The following is a 22,064-nucleotide window of genomic DNA, read 5'->3' on the forward strand; positions in this document are numbered from 1 at the left end:
TGCCCTCTATTGATCATATTGCCTCTCCATTTCTTCCCGTGAAAATGCACAATCTTGCATTTTTCTGCACTAACCTCCATCTGCCTGATGCCTGTCCAATCTGCTAGGTGCTGATCCACTCCACCAGCTGGTCTTATTCTCCTATGGGCTCGAAACACCACCTTCATGGTTCCCTACACCTCCAAGGTTGTTGTTAGCACAGTTCAAACTGCAGATAATCCAAGACATTAAATCATATGAAGCAAGCCAATGGTTCTAGTACTAACAATAGACAATAGGTGCAGGAGGAGGCCATTCGGCCCTTCGAGCCAGCACCACCATTCAATGTGATCATGGCTGATCATTCTCAATTAGTACCCCGTTCCTGCCTTCTCCCCATGCCCCCTGACTCCGCTATCCTTAAGAGCTCTATCCAGCTCTCTCTTGAATGCAATGGGGAATTCCACTGTGCCTCTCTTTCATAGGGTCTTAAGGTCATAAGTGATAGGATTAGAATTAGGCCATTCGGCCCATCAAGTCTACTGCGCCATTCAATCATGGCTGATCTATCTCTCCCTCCTAATTCCATTCTCCTGCCTTCTCCCCATAACCCCTGACACCCGTACTAATCAAAAATCTATCTCTTTCTGGCTTAAAAATTTCAGTTTGATAAACTACCATTCAGTAGTATTCACTGTTTCCTTTAGTTTAGTTGACTTTACTTTAGATATACAGCATGAAAACAGGCCCTTCAGCCTGTGGGGCACCAGACAACAATCACCCCACATCACCCGTTCAATCCTACGCACCAGGGACAATTTACAGAAGCCAATCAACCTACAAACCTGCACATCTTCGGAGTCTGGGTGGAAACCGGAGCACCCTGAGAAAACCCACGCGGTCACAGGGAGAACATGCAAACTCTGCACAGACAGCACCTGTCGTCAGGATGGAACCCGGGTCTTTGGCGCTGTAAGGCAGCAACTCTACCACTGCGCCACCGTGCCGCCCTCCTATTTCCTGTTACACAAATTTATAGCTAAAGTGCTACAGCCTTTCTTATTTCTTGAGTTTTAATCTTGATGACGTCAATTGCGTGAGATTTTAACAAGCACTTTTGTAAGTCAGGACACATACCACCAACTGCCTATCTATCCCTCCTGACATGTTACCCTTTCCTAAAACATAGGCAAAATGTACAACCTCATGATGGATTTCCCAAATGACTGCTAATTCTATCCTAATAATTGTTTCTGAAGGTCAATCGAACCGCCTTTGAATTTATTCTTACACCCTTTAAGAACAATAGAGCAACATTTGCTCCACAATGTGCGGACTTGAGGCACTACCTTCACTTATCTGCAGATGTGTGGAATAAGACCAATAGCTCCCCAAATTCCAAGCCTTTCTCTCTCGGGAACCTTGATTGAATCCCATCTGCTCCGAGTTCTTATCCGCCTTGAGAACAGATTGCCTTTTGGTATCACTTCTTTATTAGTGTTTCACCAATATATCAGCTATTTTTTCCTTTAGAGGGACTCCAGCATGATATTTTTCTCTGGTGAAGACCAATGTAAAGAAGGGTCTCGACCAGAATTGTCACCCTTTCCTTTTCTCCAGAGATGCTTCCATGATCCGCTGAGTTCCTCCAGCACTTTGTGTCTGTCTTTGGTGTAAACCAGCATCTGCAGTTCCTCCCTGCAGGTAAAATATTCACATAGCGCCTTGTCCAAGTGCCTCCATGAGTAGATCTCTGTTTAATTCCCTGGGCAACCTGTCACTCGACTAATATTCCTTTACTGTTCACATGCCTATAAACGATTTTTGCATTCTCTTTCAAGTTTGCTGCCTGAATTCTGTTGTTTTTGCATTATTTTCTTTTTATCTCCCTTTTACATTGTCTGTAATCAAACGCGTTCTCACTTGAGTCACCAGCCTTTTATCTTATTTTATTTAGCTTTTATTTTATTTTAACTTTAAAGTTATTGTAATTTAACTTTAACATTATTTCAACTTTAAATTTGTTTTAACTTTAACTTGTACTTAACTTTAACTTTAACTTCACTTTATTTTTAACTTGACTTTCTTTTTAGCCACCCAGTGTAATGGTGGTTTCTATACCTTCTCAAAGTCCAACTTCGATAGCCGTTACTGCTCGGGGATGGGGTGGAGATTTAGCTTACGCACACACCTCACTCTGAGATAGCAAAAACAAATCTTCCAAACTCCGTTTCTTGATTAATTGATCTTTATTAAAGTAGCACATATATCAAAAGAATAATTCATAGCTTATCGTTCTTATCAACTGTTTCCTCTACAAACAACACAGTCGTTACTGTGTGGTTGTCACAGTCGTTACTGTGTGGTCGTTACCATGTGGTCGTTACCATGTGGTCGTTACCATGTGGTTATTACTGTGTGCGTAAGCTATATCTCCACCACATCCCCAGTAATGGGCAAAGATACTAGAGGAGCAAGATGAACCACTCCTTCGAAATCGCCTTTCCTGAAGTGTAGTACGCAAAGGAGCGTAACGTCCGCCATTTTAGTAAGCAAACCCCGCTGTTCGCTATGCCTCTCGCAGTGTAATCAGTGTTGTGGGGGATCAGCATGTGTGATGATGCCATTAAAATGAGGAATATATCTCATCTATCAATTCACAGATTTTTGTTATTTTTCTTTTTAAAATGTTTCTGCAAGTTTCTGCCTACCAAAATGGCGCCATGACATGCTACGGTTTTTAGGGTCGAGTGGTCTATCTTGCTCTGCTCTATTATCTTCGGTAACGGCTATTGAAGTTGGACTTTGAGAAGGAATAGAAACTGCCATTACATTTAAGTAAAAAACTGTTTTCCCTCCATCCTCCGAGACTAAAACTGATCCCCAATCTCTGTGGCCAGGCAAGCCTCCTCAGATGTAGACACGCCCCTCTACGTATCAAATCCCACCTTCCAAAGTACGGACAGATGGAAACTAGAAATATTAAACATGGCCATAACATAATAACAGTAACTAATTTAAGCGTAAATGGCTCTTACACACAGCATTAAATGCCTTGCTTTACTACCTTATGAAAACGTATTGTACCGAGTGCATACTTGAGCTATCATCTCCTAAAGGGTTGTCCATTGTTCAATTGCAGTTTTGTCTGTCAGTCTTTCACTCTAGTTGACTTAGATAGATCTACATTCATCCAAATGAAATGTACCCTTCTGTTGGTGATTAATTTTACATTAGATTGATCATAATATTTCCTTACCATTTGTAAGGTAGGGAGGGAGTGCAGCATAGGTTCACCAGGTTAATTCCCTGGATGGCGGGACTGACGTATGATGAAATAATGGATCGACTGGGCTTGTATTCACTGGAATTTAGAAGGATGAGAGGGGATCTTATAGAAACATTTAAATTCTTAAGGGATTGGACAGGCTAGATGCAAGAAAAATGTTCCCGATATTGTGGGAGTCCAGAACCAGGGGGTCACAGTTTAAGAATAAGGGGTAGGCCATTTAGGACTGAGATGAGGAAAAACTTTTTCACCCAAAGAGTTGTGAATCTGGAATTCTCTGCCACAGAAGGCAGTGGAGGCCAATTCACTGGATATATTCAAGACAGAGTTAGATATAGCTCTTAGGGCCAACAGAATCAAAGGATATGGGAAGAAAGCAGGAACGGGGTACTAATTTTGGATGATCAGCCATGATCATATTGAATGGCAGTGCTGGCCTAATCCTGCACCCATTTTCTATGTTTCTATGTAATCCTTACATTATGCTCAACGAATCAATTGTTCAGTCAGTCTCAAAGAAGTCTTGAAGTGAGAAATGCGACCTCACTTTGAAGATAAAACATACATTCCACTTAAAATTGTTCACAAGCTAAGCTGGTAAAAATGACATTGTATTTTACAAAGGGCACGTCACAAGAACAGACACAAGCATTCTTGATTTACAAAGGTTTGATTTGCTTTCTCACCGCAACCTCAGTGACAGCAGGGTTAATGGATGTACACTAATCTCCGCCTGTTAGTCATTTCGTACTACCTCACATGTCATTTTGTCTTCGTCAAAGATCTTTGACATCTCATTGTTCAGGATGCATTAGAATTTATACTGTTCATCCTATTAGTTCTAAGTGTTATTATTTTAATTAAAAATGGTCCCAAATATGACATCTCTTGTATACTATCTCAGTATACTATTCCTATATACTTGTACTTAACTATGATTGTGTTTTTTAGTCACAGAGTCATACAGTGTGGAAACTTGCCTTTCAGCCCAACTTGCCCACACCGACCAAGATGTCCCACCTACACTTAGTCCCACCTGCCCGCGTATGGCCCAAACCCTCTAAACCTATCCTATCCATGTACCTGTCTAAATGTTGCTTAAACGTTGCGATAGTACTTGCTTCAGCTACCTCCTCCAGCAGCTCATTCCATACACCCACCACCCTTTCTGTAAATAAAGTTACCCTTCAGGTACCTATTAATTCTTCACCCCCCCCCCCATACAATTCTTCATCCCCCCATACAATTCTTCACCCCCTCCCCCCCCATACAATTGGAAGGGTATGGATCACCTGCAGATGGGAGAGATTAGTTTCACTTGCCATCATGTTCAGCATGGACATTGTGGGCTGAAGGGCCTGTTTCCATGTTGTACTGTGCTATATTGTCCCATATAAATCAAGCAACTCCCTTGATCCTAAATATTTTCCCCAAAGACACGGTGGCACTGTGGTGGAGTTGCTGCCTTACAGAGCCAGAGACCAGGGGTCGACCCCGACTGCGGGTGCTGTCTGTACCAAGTTTGTACGTTCTTCCTGCGGATGTTCCATGTGGATTTTCTCTGGTTTGCTCCCACACTCCAAAGACGATCAGGTTGGAAAGTGAATTGGCTCTGGTAAGAATTGTAAATTGTCCCTAGTGTGTGTAGGATGGTGTCAGTGCACGGGGTGGCCGCTGGTCAGGGCGGAATCAGTGAGCCTGTTTCCGCTCTCTATCTCTAAACTAAACTAAGCTAAATGAAACGAAAAGAGAGCGCCAAAGGTTTTTTGCCCTCGAAGGGGATAAAAAATCTTGCCTCATCAATGGCCAGATCATTGATTTTGAAAAACTGACTCCTCTCCCATAAGGGAATGTCCACCCTGTCAAGATACCACAGGATCGTGAACATTTCACTTAGTAAAAGGATACATGATGTAGATTTATCGTAAATTCATAAGTTATAGGAGCAGTGTTAGGCCACTGGGCCCATCAAGTCAACTCCGACATTCAATCATGACATTCTTGCTATTGAGGGCGTGCAGCGTAGGTTCACTAGGTTAATTCCCGGAATGGCGGGACTGTCGTATGTTGAAAGACTGGAGCGACTAGGCTTGTATACACTGGAGTTTAGAAGGATGAGAGGGGATCTTATCGATACATATAAGATTATTAAGGGGTTGGACACGTTAAAGGCAGGAAACATGTTCCCAATGTTGGGGGAGTCCAGAACCAGGGGCCACAGTTTAAGAATAAGGGGTAGGCCATTTAGAACGGAGATGAGGAAAAACCTTTCCAGTCAGAGAGTTATAAATCTGTGGAATTATCTGCCTCAGAAGGCAGTGGAGGCCAATTCTCTGAATGCATTCAATAGTCAATAGTCAATAGTCAATTTATTTGTCACATACACATAAATGTACAGTGAAATGAAAAATTACCCGCAGTTCAAGAGAGGGCTAGATAGAGCTAGATAGAGAGAGCTAGATAGAGCTCTTAAAGATAGCGGAGTCAGGGGGTATCTGCAGTTTAGTTTAATTTAGTTTAGTTTAGCTTAGTTTAAAGATACAGCACGGAAGTAGGCCATTTGGCCCACCGAGTCCGTGCCAAACAGTGATCCCCGCACATTAACACTATCTTACACACACTAGGGACAATTTATAATTTTACCAAGCCAATTAACCTACAAACCTGTACACCTTTTGGAGTGTGGGAACGGAAGCGGAGCTCCTGGGGGAAACCCACGCAGGTGACGGGATGAACGTACAAACTCCATACTGACAGCACCCGTAGTCAGGATCAAACCCGGGTCTCTGGCGCTGTAAGGCAGCAACTCTACCACTGCGCCACCGTGTCACCAGTTCCATCCCACACAACATTTAAACCAGCCTGACGGGGAAAAGGGAACCCAAAGGTAGAATCAGAAGGGGAAGAAAATGAGTTGTAGGCAGACAATAGGAGTCAGCTGAAGGTTATTTAGGAAGGCAAAGAGAAAGGAGGAGGTAAAGGTTCAGGGCAACAACTAGGATAACAGTATCAGGAAGAAACAAAAGTACACAAGCACGGGAGTGCATTTGCAAACCGAGTCAGAATAAAAGAAATATAAGAAGATAACACGAAAGCCTCTTTATCTGAATGCACACTGCATCTGTAACGAGACAGATGAATTGACAGCACAAATAAAAATTGATGAGAATGATCTGATATGTGAACACAGAGATGTGGTTGCAGGGTGACCAAAGCTGGGAATGGAAAGTCCAAGGGCATTTGTCATTTTTGAAGGAAAGACAGAAAGAAAAGGGAGATGGAGTAGTTCAGTTAATAAATTATGAGATGGTGGAATTAATATTTAGGTTCCCTAGCAGCAGCTCCGTCACGAGACAGTATAAATCAAAGGATAAAGGGCGTTAGTAAGAAAGGTACTGTGAAGATGAGGCGCAATTTTAATCATCATATAAATTGGACAAATAAGATTGGCAAAGGTCATCTGCCACATGATTTCAGTGGATATATTCCATATAGTTTCTTAGAGCGTTATATTGACAAACCAATTAATGAGCTGGTTAGATTAGATCTGGTATCGTGTAATGAGATGGGACAACCTAATGATAAAGGATCCCATCAGCACAAATGATCACAGCATGATGGAATTTAAAATTAGGCCGAGAGACTTGGGGCGAATACAATATTCTGAATTTAAATAAAGGCAACTACAAAGGATGAGAACAAAATTCGCTAAGGTCGGCTGGGATCAAGGGTGGCTTGCTTCTGCCGAAGATAGACACAAAATGCTGGAGTAACTCAGCGGGTCAGGCAGCATCTCTGGAGAAAAAGAATAGGTGACGTTTCGGGTGAGAACCCTTCTCCAGACTTGTTTCCCACACCTAGTTTAGTTTAGTTTAGTTTAGCTTATTGTCACGTGCACCGAGGTACAGTGACAAGCTTTTGTTGCCTGCTAACCAGTCTGCAGAAAGACAATGCATGATTATACAACCAATCCATTTACCTATTCTGTGGTTGGTGAGACGACAAATTATGCTAAAGTTGAAACCACAGGCTCTTCCACAAATGGAGCAGGTGGTGTCTAATGGGAAGAGAAAGTGGGTAGTTTGTGAGGTACTGTGATCTTTGGGCCATTTATGCAGGACTTCTCTGTGCTTCTAATGTATCATATCATCATCATATATCATATATATACAGCCGGAAACAGGCCTTTTCGGCCCTCCAAGTCCGTGCCGCCCAGCGATCCCCGCACATTAACACTATCCTACACCCACTAGGGACAATTTTTAACATTTACCCAGCCAATTAACCTACATACCTGTACGTCTTTGGAGTGTGGGAGGAAACCGAAGATCTCGGAGAAAACCCACGCAGGTCACGGGGAGAACGTACAAACTCCTTACAGTGCAGCACCCGTAGTCAGGATCGAACCTGAGTCTCCGGCGCTGCATTCGCTGTAAAGCAGCAACTCTACCGCTGCGCCACCGTGCCGCCCAATAGCCTCGAGTTTTCTAACACATCCCCAATATTCTTTCTCCAGTCTGAGCAGTCATAGACTCATTGAGGCATCCAGCATGGAAACAGGCCCTTCAGCCCAACTTGCCCACACCGACCAACATATCCCATCTACGCTAGTCCCACCTGCCTGCGTTTGACCCATAATCCCTCTAAACCTGTCCTATCCATGTACCTGTCTAAATGTTTCTCAAGTGTTGCGATAGTACCTGCCTCAACTACTTCCTTATTCTATCTCCTCACCACCATTTGTGTGAAAAAAAGTGACCTGCTGCATCTCTAAACTAAACTAAACTAAACTAAACTGAACTAAAAGATGCAAGCTTTTCAACCCACCACACTGAGATTGTACAAACTATCAAGAACTTATGAATGTAAATCCTATTCTAACTCCATCTCCCCATATTCCCATCAACTGCCCTCAACCATCCAACTACACACTGAGCAATTTGTAGCTGTTAATTAACCCACCAACACGCACATCTTTAGGATGTGGGAGGAAACAGGAGTGCCTGGAGCAAATCATGCAGCCATAAGGTCATGTCATTAGTGATAGGAGCAGAATTAAGCCATTCGGCCCATCAAGTCGACACAGCCATTCAATCATGGATGATCTATCTCTCCCTCCTAACCCCATTCTCCTGCCTTCTCCCCATAGTCCCTGACACCCACACTAATCAAGAATCTATCTATCTCTGCCTTAGAAATATCCACTGACTTGGCCTCCACGGCCTTCTGTGACAAATAATTCCACAGATTCGCCACCCTCTGAGTAAAGAAATGTCACATCTACTTCCTAAAAGAACGTCCTTTAATTCTGAGGCTTTCGTCTCTAGTCGTAGACTCTCCCACGAGTGGAAACATCCTCTCCACATCCACTCTATCCAAGCCTTTCACTATTCTGTATGTTTCAATAAGGTCCCCCCCCCTCATTCATTTAAACTCCAGCGAGTACAGGCCCAGTGCTGACAAACGCTCATCATAGGTTAACCTGCTCATTCCTGGACAGAGTTAGAGGGAGACAGTGTAAACCCAACACAGACAGCATCCGTGGTCAGTTTTGAATCTAGATGGCTAAACCTATGAGGCAACGTCCTTACTGGTTATGTTGAATGTAGAAACAAGGAACTGCGGATACTAGTTTACAGAAAAAGACACAAAGTGCAGGACAAAGTGCTAACTCAGTAAGTCAGGCAACATCTCTGGAGAGCACGGATAGATGACGTTTTGGGTAAGGACCCTTCTTCTGATTCTGAGAAGAGTCCCGACCTGAAACGTCACCTATATATGTTCTCCAGGGATGCGGCCTGACCTGCTGAGTTAGCACTTTGTCCAGCACTTTTGCGTCTTTTCTTGTAAACCAGTTCCCCTTGTTTCTACATTCAAATTACTCTAGTACTTTGTGTCTTTTATTCTACTAGTTGTGCCGGCGTGCTTCCCTATTTCTGTAGCTTCTTCCTTTTAAGCTCCTAGGATGCAGGTCATCCATTTCGAAGGAAATGGAATACTTTTAAGCTCCTAGGACGCAGGTCATCCGTTTCGAAGGGAATGGAATACTTTATTGTCACCTGTGACAAGGCACAGTGAAATTCTTTGCTTGCATACCCAATGTATACAAATAGCAGCCACCTATGGCGCTGACAAAGTTACAAAGCACGCTGGCTCCTCCTTTTGTTCTCCCCCCCCCCACCCCTCCCCCCACCCCCCCCCCCCCCACCCCTCCCCCCCCACCCCCACCCCACCGGCTCTCCCATGCTGGGTCCCCATTGCCCATTGTTCTCCCCCCACCTCCCTCACGGCATCCCCCCACGCCGGGTCTTCCATTGTTCTTCCCCTCTCCCCTCACGGCTGTCCTCCACGCACTTATCGACTGTCGACCACGGGTCGACCCGCGAATCTTCACCACCGCCATGGCCCCGTCATCGCTTGGACATTATCCCATTAATTTGTCTAGTATTTTTCCTGTAATTGAGAGAGAAGGTTTTAACTGCCTTCCTTTCTCCAGCTCTGTGGTCAACATATATTTGGTGTCCGATACCAAATAATTATCTTGTATGGCCCGATGGGTTACTCCAGCAATTTGCGATTTATTCAAGATTCCAGTATCTTTATTTCTCTGTGTCTCTAATTAATTAGGATCTCTGCCATTCCTCTATTTTCCATTTTTTGTTCTAGTCTCATTCTTTAATAGACCAATGTCCAGTTTGGCCACTCTCTACCTTTCAATACGCCTACAGTTTTTGGTTTAGTTTAGAGATACAGCGCGGAAACAGGTCCTTTAGCCCACCGAGTCCGCACCGACCAGCGATCCCCGTTAACCACGTTGAGGCAGCAACTCTACTGCTGCACCAACCCGTGCCTTGCCATCTATCAAAGGATTCTGGAGAGATCCCAATGGATCAGACATACAATGTTACTGTGCAAAAGGAAGTGAGATGGAGTTTTTCGTTCATACTTTTGAATACCTTCACAGACTTGCTCTTCCAGGTTTCTTTAATCTTACCAAACTCTCTAATAAGGATGAGAGGAGATCTTATCGAAACGTATAAGATTATTAAGGAGTTGGACATGTTAGAGGCAGGAAACATGTTCCCAATGTTGGGGGAGTCCAGAACAAGGGGCCACAGTTTAAGAATAAGGGGTAGGCCATTTAGAACTGAGATGAGGAAAAACTTTTTCAGTCAGAGAGTTGTGAATCTGTGGAATTCTCTGCCTCAGAAGGCAGTGGAGGCCAATTCTCTGAATGCATTCAAGAGAGAGCTGGATAGAGCTCTTAAGGATAGCGGAGTCAGGGGGTATGGGGAGAAGGCAGGAACGGGGTACTGATTGAGAATGATCAGCCATGATCACATTGAATGGCGGTGCTGGCTCGAAGGGCCGAATGGCCTCCTCCTGCACCTATTGTCTATTGTCTAATTTGTTGAAATTTCTGAACTCCTCCAGCTTTTGGCAACTTGGTCATCCATGAATTTTATTGCCCCACAATCGAAGGCCGTGCCTTCAGCTGCCAAGGACCTCATTTCTTCAGTTCCGCTCCTCAGTCCCTTCTATTAACCACAATTTCTTTCTTTAAGGCAGTCATTCAATAACACCTTTAACTTTCTAAATCAAGTATAATAATGTACTGCCACAGCTTGCTATGGAAACTGGGCCAATCACAACACAATATAAATCTGATTTAGACGTATGATTAATACCGAAGAGTGTGGGAAACAGAAAGAAAATTTGGAATAGGGAATTCTAATCTGGTGATACTGATAGCCCCCCTTCTATGCAAGGACGTTAAAGTTTGGCTGGTCAGTGGATGGCCATTGTCCTCTCTTTAGTGGGTGACAACGCCCAGAGTAGGGGAATTGCGAACCAGGGGACATTGATTTAAGGTGAGGGGAGAAAGACTTAATAGGAACCTGAGGCGTAACTTTTTTACCCAAAGGGTGGTAGGTGTATGGAACATGCTGCCAGAGGAGATAGTTGAGGCAGGTGCCATCACAACGGTACATGGAAAGGACAGGCTTAGAGGGATGAAGGCCAAATGCAGGCAGGTGGGGCTAGTGTAGATGGGGCATATTGGTTGGCGTGGGCAAGTTGGGATGAATGGCCTGCTTCTACGCTGTATGACTCCATGACTCTTAACTGCATTGAGTCACAATGAAGCTTTAGCATTGCTTCCCTATAGTAGCAGGACCTGCAATTCAACAGAGCCTCTGAGAACCATCTCACGGTAATACTGGGCCACAGCGATCTTGTCATGAGAAACAGATACTGTAGAAGGCCGAAGATAGACACAAAATGCTGGAGTAACTCAGCGGGACAGGCAGCATCTCTGGAGAGAAGGAATGGGTGATGTTTCAGGTCGAGACACCTCTTTGAGTCCCTCAGTCTGAAGAAGGGTCTCGACCTGCAATATCACCCATTCCTTCTCTCTGGAGATGCTGCCTGATCTGCTGAGTTACTCCAGCATTTTGTGTCTATCTTTGGTGTAAATCAGCATCCGCAGTTCCTTCCCACACAACTAGAGAAGCCCATTTGGCATCTTATACCTGCTCTGCCATTCAACAAGGTCATGGCTGATGTTTCTACATCAGCACTAGTTTAGTGCATCACCCCCCACATCCCTTGATCTTTGTGGTATTTAAAAAACCTGAAAATCAAGGTGTGTTAGGATAAATGGACAGCATGCATTGCTGTCAGTCTGCGTGACTGTTCCAAACTCACTTGAGCCTATTGACACAGACCAGTTCCACTCTCGAGTATCTTTCAAATGAAGCACTGTTATATAAACTTGCGTGGCAGCTCATTTGTGTGCAGCAAAACCCCACAAACAGCAAATAAGCAAGCAGTCGTCTGCTGAGGTGAAAGGATTAATGTTGACCTGGATAACCCTCTTACTCTGAACATCATCAGTTATTTAAAACTCCTCCCACAGGCACCCCTCTCTTTAATGGGACATGGAACGTGGTTTCTCGGGTCAGTTCTGGGCTTGCAACTCCATATTGCTTAACTTATCACTAACTTGGACGGTAGTAATTTGGATGTAAATGTTTAGTTTCGTTTAGTTTAGTTTAGTTTAGTTTAGTTTAGAGATACAGCGCGGAAACTGGCCCTTTGGCACACCCAGTCCGCGCCGACCAGCGATCCCCGAACACTAGCACTATCCTAATCACTCGGGATAATTTACAATTTTTACCTAACCCGATTAACGTACAAACCTGTATGTCTTTGGAGTGTGGGTGGAAACCAGAGCACCCGGGGGAAAAATCCAAGCGGTCACGGGGAGAACCTACGAACTCCTTGCGGACAGCATCCGAAGTCAGGATCGAACACGGGTCTCTGGCACTGTAAGGCAGTAGCTCTACCGCTGCACCACTGTGACACCCTGCAGGCAACATTAATATGGTTTTGATGCTAAACTGTGTGGATTGGACGAAGTCCAGAAAGACATAGGAAATTTCAGTGGATGGCCAACACGATAGAAAATGAATGAGCCGTGGGATATGGGAATCCAAATTCAGAAGTCTGGTTGGGAGGTAGAAATATCGATCAGAAAGGCTAATGTGATGGTGGCATTTCTTTAAGGGACTAGAATACAAAGGGAACAATGTGAAACTTAAATGTTACAAAGCTTTAGATGAGATCCAACTCTCACACAAGATATAAGTGGCCTGGGATGCAGTGGCAGAATTATAAAGAGCTCACCAGTAAGTTAGGCCAGATTTGTATTTATTTATTTGGCTTTAGGATCTGGATATCACCAGCAAAGCCAGTTATCGGCCATCCCTAATTTCCATTGAGAACTGGTGGTGATGAGCTGCTCCCTTTAACTGATACATACCTACATACTCACAATTTGGAGTATGGTGTGCAGTTCTGGTCGCCAAATTATAGGAAGGATGTCGACAAAATGGAGAGGGTACAGAGGAGATTTACTAGAATGTTGCCTGGGTTTCAGCACTTAAGCTACAGAGAGAGGTTGAACAGGTTGGGTCTTTATTCTTTGGAGTGTAGAAGGTTGAGGGGGGACTTGATAGAGGTTTTTTAAATTTTAAGAGGGACGGACAGAGTTGACGTGGGTAGGCTTTTCCCCTTGAGAGTGGGGAAGATTCCAACAAGGGGACATAACTTTAGAATTGAGGGGTAACATGAGGGGTAATTTCTTTACTCAGAGGGTGGTGGCTGTATGGAATGGGCTTCCGGTGGAAGTGGTGGAGGCAGGCTCGATTTTATTATTTAAGAGTAAATTGGATAGATATATGGATGAGAGGGGATTGGAGGGTTATGGTCTGAGAGCAGGTAGATGAGACTAGGTCAGAGAGAGTGGTCGGCGTGGACTGGTAGGGCCGAACGGGCCTGTTTCCGTGCTGTAGTTGTTATATGGTTATATGGTTATAAAGTGCCATTGGCACAAAGTGCTGGAGTAACTCAGTGGGTCAAGCAGCATCTCTCTCTCTCTCTCTCTCTCTCGAGATCATGGATAGGTGATCTTTTAGGTCCTTATCCGAAACATCACCATGTCCTCCAGAGATTTTGGGTGACACGGTGGCACAGCGGTAGAGTTGCTGCCTTACAGCGCCAGAGGCATGAGTTCGATCCTGACTACGGGTGCTGTCTGTACGGAGTTTGTACGTTCTCCCTGTGACCACCTGGGTTTTTCCACGTGCTGATTAATTTTACTTATTGTGCCTCGTTGTCACCTTCCCCTCAGCTCAAACAATGATCCATTCTACATTTTCTTTCAGTCTCGTCCCCTTTGATCTCTCGTTTTCACACCTTACCCTTCCATATCTCTAGTCTTCCTCTCCCCTGACTCTCAATCTGAAGAAGGGTCTCGACCCGAACCGTCACTCATTCCTTCTCTCCAGAGATGCTGCCTGTCTCGCTGAGTTGCTCCTGCATTTTGTGTCTCTTCACACAAGATATATCTGGCCTGAGATGCATACAGCATGCAGGACACACGTTTGAAGAATAGATAACTTGTTACCTCACGTGGAATGAATGTTTTAGACACCAAATGAAAGGAAGGGAAGATGTAAAAGGGGCACGTTTCCATGTCCTGCTATTAAATTACTTATTAATTAATTGTTTATACCAACAAAGAAGGACTCGTCTTGTCTATGCTGGCTTCCAGCTGAGCAATCTCGCCTGTCTCATCCGCCATTTTGTATTTACTTGCAAATTTCCAGCATATACAGCAGCTCCCTTTTACAATTACCAATAATAATTCAGATTGATGTCCTTTCATCAGAACGAATGACAGGAAATTGCTGTCTTCTTTTCCAACAATTTTGTATTTCTATTTCAGATTTCCAGCATCTGCAGTATTTTGCTTTTGCTTTCAGATAATCATTCTGTTGGTTCCATTGGTACCTCCTGCAGACTAATCTCTTGTTTCTATCCTTGTCCCACGATCATCGTTTTTGCCTTTGACACTTAACATTAGAGGCAGGAAACATGTCCCCGATGTTGGGGGAGTCCCGAACCAGGGGACACAGTTTAAGAATAAGGGGTAGGCCATTTAAAACGGAGATGAGGAAAATCTTTTTCACTCAGAGAGTTGCGAACCTGTGGAACTCTCTGCCTCAGAAGGCAGTGGAGGTCAATTCCCTGGAAGCTTTCAAGAGAGAGTTAGATAGAGCTCCTAATGACAGTGGAGTCAAGGGATATGGGGAGAAGGCAGGAATGGGGTACTGATTGTGGATGATCAGCCATGATCACGGTGAATGGCGGTGCTGGCTCGAAGGGCCGAATGGCCTACTCCTGCACCTATTGTCTGTTGTCTATTACTTTCCTTATACCTCACAGCGGAAGTTTTAATTCTCCCCTTCCCTCCCCATCCCATTTCATGCAACTTTTCACGGGTCATCATTTTGGTGGCTGCACGGTGGCGCAGAGGTGGAGCTGTGGCCTTACGGCGCCAGAGACCCAGGTTCGATCCTGACTATGGGGGCTGTCTGTACGGTACGTTCTCCCTGTGAACGTGTGGGTTTTCTAAATTGGATCTCCAATTTCCTCCCACACCTCAAAGACGGACAGGTTTGTAGGTTAATTGGCTTCGGTAAAATTGTAAATTGTCCCTCGTATATAGGATAGTGCCAGTGATCGCAGGTTGGCGTGGACTCAATGAGCCAAAGGGCCTGTTTCCGCACCGTATCTCTGAAGACTAAAGTCTAAATCAATGGAAAATATTAATTCTGTTTCACTGAAATTATTTCCTGCCAAATGTCTGTGGGGGGTTTTTATTTTTGTTTATCTTGAAACCTGCTACTTTCTAAAGGGGATGTTAACTCTGTATGTTATGCATGGGCATGTTTATGCCCACATCTTTAATGTACTTAGTAATTATGGGGATGGGATTGTGTCCCGTGACCTTGCCTGACCCCGACCTCACCGCCACCCCATCATACACACTCCTGCACAAGAAGGATTTAAACCTGTCACTCGGACAAATGTCAGGACACTGCCAAATAATTCACGCATCGCTCAGCCCGTGGGGCTTTCTTGACTGCAAATGTTGCTCGTGTGGATTTAATGCAAAGTTGCATCCAAGAATGTGTCCGTCTAACTGCTTTGAGCAGGCCCCACAGTCGCACTGACACATTCCTGAATGCAACTAGTTTTTAACGTGAACACAGATTGCCAAGTGTGGCGCGGACGCTTCTTGCAAATTATCTTTACTTGTGCATTATTTTCCCATCAAAGCCAATTTATTTGCCAATTTTGTAAAGGGGCCAGGAGGAAATGAAGCTGACATTTAAGGGTGGCATTCATTGTATTTGACCTGAGTTACCAGAGAGCCAGATCAACGGTGAAGGCTTAATTGTCCTGCCTTCCTGACTCTCACACTCACCTTTAAATTTCACTCGAAGGTAGGCACAAAAAGCTGGAGTAACTCAGCGGGACAGGCAGCATCTCTGGAGAGAAGGAACGGGTGACGTTTCGGGTTGAGACCCTTCTTCCAGCTTGTTAGAATAAGGGAATAAGGGAAACGAGAGATATAGACGGTGATGTGGAGAGATGAAGAACATTGAATGAAAGAGATGCAAAAAAGTAATGACGATAAAGGAAACAGGCCATCATGGTAAGGTGTTTGTAGGGTGAAAATGAGAAGCTGGTGCGACTTGGGTGGGGGAGGGATAGAGAGAGAGGGAATGCTGGGGCTGCCTGAAGTGTGAGAAATCAATATTCATACCCCTGGGCTGTAAGCTGCCCAAGCGAAATATGAGATGCTGTTGCTCCATTTTACGTTTTGGCTGGCTGACTGAGTGGCTGGTGCCTTGGCTCATCCACAAATCCCTCATCATTTAGGGGACCATTCGATTTCAGGTTCCACTTTACCCAAGATTGTGGATTCAAAGTGCACTCCAGAGGATTGAGAACAACATGCAGGCTGACTTACCAGTGCAACATTGAGGGCATTTACTCTCTGCAGCGCTTAAAATGTCTTGAAGAAGAAGAGCCTCCTCCACTGCCAGAGTGAGGCCACACGCCACATGGGAGGAACAGCACCTCATATTTCACTTAAAAACCACTGGTATGAATATTGATTTCTCTAATTTGAAGTGACCCTTACATTCCCACTCTCTCCATCCCTCTCCCATCCTCGTCATCCTGCTGGCTTTACTGTTCGTATCCCTTCATTATCACCTCTTCCACAGCCAACAATGGACCATTGTGGGCTCCACCTTTCTTGAACCATCGGTGCTGTTCTTTACCTTTTCATACTTCTAGTTTCCCTCTCCCCTGACTCTCAGTCTGAAGAAGGATCTCGACCCAAAACGTCACCTATCCCTTTTTCTCCGGAGATGCTGCCTGACCCGCTGAGTTATTCCGGCATTTTGTATCTTACTTCGGTGTGAACCAGCATCTGCGGTTCCTTCCCACACGGCGTGCTCTCAGTTATTCTGGCCTTAATAAATAACCATGTTATTTGGCCATACTGCACTCCAAACGTGCGGCTCGGTGATGCAGCGGTAGAGTTGCTGCCTTACAGCGAATGCAGCGCCGGAGACTCAGGTTCAATCCTGACTACAGGCGCCGTCCGTACGGAGTTTGTACGTTCTCCCCGTGACCTGCGTGGGTTTTCTCCGAGATCTTCGGTTTCCTCCCACACTCCAAAGACGTACAGGTTTGTAGGTTAATTGGCTGGGCAAAAGTAAAACAAATTGTCCCTAGTGTGTGTAGGATAGTGTTAGTGTGCGGGGATCGCTGGGCGGCGCGGACTCGGTGGGCCGAAGGGCCTGTTTCCGTGCGGTATCTCTAAATCTCTAAATGCCCAGGAATTAAAAATATGGCAAAAAGTAGTGAACACTGTCCAGCCCACCACGCTGGACAGCCCACTACTGCCCTCGCCACTGTCACCACCACGCATTAGAATCGCTGCCTCGATTAGGCAGCCGGCATCATCAGAGACCCACACCACCCTGTCCACACTCTTATTCCACTCCTGCTGTTGGGAAGGAGGTACGGTAGCCTGAAAACTGTCCAGGAACAGCTTCTTCCCTGCAACCATCAGGCTATTAAATAGACAGTAGACAATAGGTGCAGGAGGAGGCCATTCGGCCCTTCGAGCCAGCACCACCATTCAATGTGATCATGGCTGATCATTCTCAATCAGTACCCCGTTCCTGCCTTCTACCCATACCCCCTGACTCCGCTATCCTTAAGAGCTCTACCTAGCTCTCTCTTGAATGCATTCAGAGAATTGGCCTCCACTGCCGTCTGAGGCAGAGAATTCCACAGATTCACAACTCTCTGACTTGTCCAAGTTCCCCTGAGATGCTATATGACCCGCTGTGTTACTCCACTGAGCCAGCACTTGACTGACTCACAAAAGGGCCTGTTCGTGTGCCCTGCGACTCGATGACTCTCTAACCCACACAACATTGGGATGTGGGAGATTCCTGAAGCTCCTGAGGAAACCCATGCGGACACAGTGAGAACGGGTCAGGATTGAAACTGTCATCAGCAGCGGCTCTAATAGATATGCCTCCAGCAGCCTGACGAGAACGAGGACGGACCCGGTGGCTGACCAGGACAACCTGCAGCCAAGGCTGCATGTGACGACAGGCCTGGGGGCTCTGTGGGCCGCTGCCTGCAGGGGGAAGCTCAGAAGCACCAAAGGCCGGAGAGACGAGGGAGGGAGCCGCTGTTCCCGAGGAGTGGACCTGTGAGAGATTGGTATTGTATTGGTATTGTACTGGTATTGCCTCCAGCGCCTCAAGGTCAGCTGCAGGAAGCGCCCCCTTGTGTCACAGAGGTGGTAGGGCCAGGAGAGGGACGTCGGGTCACGGGCCTGCAGCAGCCCGGGCTTACCTGAACTTACCTGGACTTACCTGGATCGAGGGCGCTCCAGTACCTCCAGTATGTGGGCCGGATTTTGGACTTTAGACTTTTTCTTTTGCTTTGTAAACGGCACCAAAATATGGCGACTGTGCACTTATGGGTCGTGCAAAAGGACTTCACTGTGCTGTGCACACGTGACAATAAAGAACCATTGACCCATCTTAGTCAAAATGTAGAAGCAAGGATCTACAGATTCTGGTTTATCAAGGAAAGGCACAAATTGCTGGAGTAACTCAGCGGGTCAGGCAGCATCCCTGGAGAACATGGATAGGTGAGGTTTTGGATCGGGACCCTTCTTCAGACGGTCTCTTAGTCAGCCCACCTACAGTACACTGTCACATGTAGCCACACCGACAGTATCACCCAAGCAAATTCTCATTACATACCAGTTTCAGAGTCAGACATACATGACCATACAAAGGCATCATTAGAGGTGAAGACACACAGGGACAAGGCATGGCTAAAATTTAAGACATTTACGGTGTGGAGATGGCACTTGCAGTGTTTGTTTTTGTTACAGAATAACTGGTTCTGGTTTCCCTGCATCCACGATGTCTGAGTAAAAAAATAATGTGTGGCTGGTTGATACCGACTGGAAATATCTGTACGAAAAACGCCTTTTTCTTTGCACAAACATTATTGAAGCATTTTCACGTGATGAGAACTATGATGAGACCCTCGGACTATCTTTAATCGGACTTCACTAGAATTTATCTTGCGCTGGACATTATTTCTTTTATCATGCGTCTGTACACTGCGGATGGTTCAATTGTAATCATGTACAGTCTTTCCATTGACTGGTTAGCACGCAACAAGAAGTTTTTCACTGCATCTTGATACGTGTGACAATAAACTAAACTAGACTAATTGTTGTGTAATAGTGTAGCTGATCATTGTAACCTAATCCATCTTGTAAAGGCTTCATCACCATTAAGTGTTGCTTGCTCTGGACAGAACGGAGGTTACAAATTATGTAAAATGAAATGAATATCAGTAATAATTAATCGCTTTATAAATTTTTAATCTTTTTAATAATGAGTGGTGCTGCTCTCAGCTTCCAATGCAATGAATCTACGCAGAACACCGAACAGATCGGCACGGGAGCACGCCCTTCTGCCCACAATGTCCGTGCTGAACATGATGCCAGGTTAAACTACTCTCCTCTGCCCGCACATGGTCCATATCCCACCATTCCCTGCATATCCATATGCCTGGGATGACTTGAGGCATTAAGACCTTGGATCCTCACAACAAATTACAGAGGTCGGTCCTACAAACGTACATGCTGTTGAGCAGCTCAGGCAAATGTGCCAATGTTCCAACGTTTCAACAAGTTCCTAACCTTCAACCTGACCATTTGCTGCAAATGTTCTTGCAGCCTGACTTTACTTTGCTCCTGAAAGCAAAGTGGAACTTGAATTTTCACAAACGCCTAAACAGAAGGCATAGGCAGTGGGATCTCACCAACCATAGAAACATAGAAACATAGAAAATAGGTGCAGGACGAGGCCATTTGGCCCTTCAAGCCAGCACCGCCATTCATTGTAATCATGGCTGATCATCCACAATCAGTAACCTGTGCCTGCCTTCTCCCCATATCCCATGATTCTGCTAGCCCTTAGAGCTCTATCTAACTCTGTTTTAAATTCATCCAGTGAATTGGCCTCTACTGCCTTCTGTGGCAGAGAATTCCACAAATTCACAACTCTCTGGGTGAAAAAGTTTCTTCTCGCCTCAGTTTTAAATGCCCCCCCACTTTATTCTTAGACTGTGTCCTTTGACGGCAAAGCAAAATAAATAAAATCACAGTCCTCCATTCCCCGCATATCCATAGGCCTATCTGAAAACATTTTATCGTATCCACCTCCACCACCACCCCTGGCAGCGCATTCCAGTCACCTCCATCCTCTCTGTAAAGTATTTGCCGTGCTCATCTCCTGTAACGTTTGCCCCTTTCACCTTAAAGCCATGCCCTCTAGTCCTTGACATTTCCACCCCCTGCGAAAAACGTTCTGACTGTCGACCATATCTATGCCTCTCATAATCTTATATACTTGTCGGAAAATTGGAAATCTGGGCGTTTCGCCTAGTTCTCCCTCTCATTCCTCAACGTTACATCAGTCCCAAATCTCTGGTTGTATTGGTTGTCCGTAAGCCACAAAGTCAGAGTGAGGCCACACGCAAATTGGAGGAACAGCACCTCATATTTTCCTTGGTCAGCTTACAACCCTGAGGTATGTATATTGATTTCTCTAGAAACATAGAAACATAGAAGTAGGCCATTTGGTCCTTCGAGCCATTCAATATGATCATGGCTGATCATCCAAAATCAGTACCCTGTTCCTGCTTTCTCCCCATATCCCTTGATTCCATTAGCACTATGAGCTAAATCTAACTCTAATGTCGTCATCCATGCATTCCCTCTCTCTCCGTCCTTCCCCCACCCTAGTCGCCCTGCTTGTTTCGCTGTTTGCAACCATATATCCCTTCGTTGGAGATGAGGAGGAATTTCTTAAGCCAGACGGTGGTGAATCAGTGGAATTGGTTGCCGCGGATGACTGTGGAGGCCAAGGTATTGGGTATTTTTATGGCAGAGGTTGATAGGTTCTTGGTTAGGATGGGCATCAAAAGTTACGGGGATAAGGCAGAAGAAAAAGATTGAGAGGGAAAAGTCGATCAGCCATGATTGAATGGCGGAGTAGACCTGATGATCTAAAAGGCCTAATTCTGCTCTTATGGTCTTGTTATGCAGCCTTGCAGACACAATATCAAATTCACCAACTTTAACCACTTATTTCTTTCTATCTGTATCAGAACTGGAAACTTCACCATTTTGATTCAGTTTTCTCTTCATCTGTTAGTATGGCCTAGTCCACTGAGAATGCTCCATGGCCTTACTATTAGCAATGCATAACACGAACTAAGAAGTACATCCGGAATTGCCCATCCGGAATCTTGGAATCATCTTTGATCAAACACTCTCCTTCGACAAAAACATCAAACACATCACCAAGACAGCCTTCTTCCACCTCAAAAACATCGCCCGTCTCCGTCCATCCCTCTCCTCCACAGCTGCTGAAACCCTCATCCACGCCTTCACCACCTCCCGTCTGGACTACTGTAACAGCCTCCTCTATGGTTAACCCTCAAAAATCATCAATAAACTCCAATACATCCAGAACTCCGCTGCCCGTCTACCCACCCACTCCCCGATCCGTGACCATATCACCCCCGTCCTTTACATGCTCCACTGGCTCCCCATCCCCCAGAGAATCCAGTACAAAATCCTCCTCATGACCTACAAAGCCCTCCATAACCTGGCCCCATCCTACCTGACTGACCTCCTCCACAGACACACTCCAACCCGTACCCTCCGCTCTGCTGCTGCCAACCTCCTGTCCACCCCCATCCGGACCAAACTCAGATCCTGGGGGGACGAGGCTTTCGGACAGGGCTTTCTCCATTG

Source organism: Rhinoraja longicauda, chromosome 1 (genome assembly GCF_053455715.1).
Source record: "Rhinoraja longicauda isolate Sanriku21f chromosome 1, sRhiLon1.1, whole genome shotgun sequence".
NCBI classification, from domain to species: Eukaryota; Metazoa; Chordata; class Chondrichthyes; order Rajiformes; family Arhynchobatidae; genus Rhinoraja; species Rhinoraja longicauda.